This window comes from Crocuta crocuta, unplaced genomic scaffold, assembly GCF_008692635.1.
Source record: "Crocuta crocuta isolate KB4526 unplaced genomic scaffold, BGI_CrCroc_1.0 scaffold234, whole genome shotgun sequence".
NCBI lineage: Eukaryota > Metazoa > Chordata > Mammalia > Carnivora > Hyaenidae > Crocuta > Crocuta crocuta.
The window spans coordinates 3,496,009-3,496,884 of record NW_027529647.1 but is presented as its reverse complement, the minus strand read 5'-3'; the positions used below and the strand labels follow the sequence as shown (position 1 = coordinate 3,496,884).

The 876-nt window shown below is 69.3% G+C and overlaps 1 protein-coding gene across 1 annotated transcript in view; it reads left to right on the top strand.

Annotated features, from left to right (window-relative positions):
- CACNA1H (calcium voltage-gated channel subunit alpha1 H) overlaps window positions 1-876 on the top strand; it is a 71,489-nt gene that overhangs the window by 66,836 nt on the left and 3,777 nt on the right.

Here is an 876-nt window from a genome sequence, read left to right as displayed (position 1 = left end):
GCAGGCTTCTCCCCTCCCTGCCCTGGGCCCGGCCACCTCCTCGCACTCTCTGCCCGTGGAGTCCTGCACCGCCCTCCGGGTTCCCTCCGCCACACTGTCCCCGGCCAGGGACAGCGATGCCCTCTGTGCCCTGTCTCCTCGGGGCACAGCCCGCTCCCCCAGCCTCGGCCGACTGCTCTGCAGACAGGTAGGAGAAACTCCCGAGTCCCGCCACCAAGGCCTGGGGGCTCCGCCGTGGTCCCCTCCCATTTGAAAGATGAGTGTCAGGGACAGCCGGGCGGGGGGGGAGTCCCCCTGCAGCCTGTGACAGGCTCCGCCGTGGTCCCCTCCCATTTGAAAGATGAGTGTCAGGGACAGCCGGGCGGGGGGGGCACGTCCCTGCAGCCTGTGACAACACGCAGGGCCCAGGAGCCGTCTGCTCAGNGTACCCTCGGACCTCTCTGCACCCATCGTGGCCCCAGACCCTCTCCCTGCCTCGTATCCTGTGCGTGGGTTTTCAGGCCCCGCTGGTGCTGTGCAGGGTGGGGCTGTGTGCCCAGCGGGGCCTCCCAGGCCACAGGAGTGCGGGTCCTTAGTCCTCTGTCCTCACGGTACCCCCAGCATGAGCGGTGCGGTGGTGCACACCTGTGATGTGTTCGTCATGGCCGGGGGACAGTGTGTCCGCTGGCCCTGGGGAGCCCCGGTCCACTCTGGTCTGGGGGGTGGGTCTCCTGCGTCCCTGGCTGCTGCCTAGGTCCTGCCCGGCTTCCTTCCTCACCCGACGCCGTATGCTTGCAGGAGGCCGTGCACAGCAGCTCCGTGGAAGGGCAGATTGACGGCCCCAGGGATGGTGGCGCAGGCTGGGGGGAGCCTGGCGGGAAGACCCCCGTGAGGCAG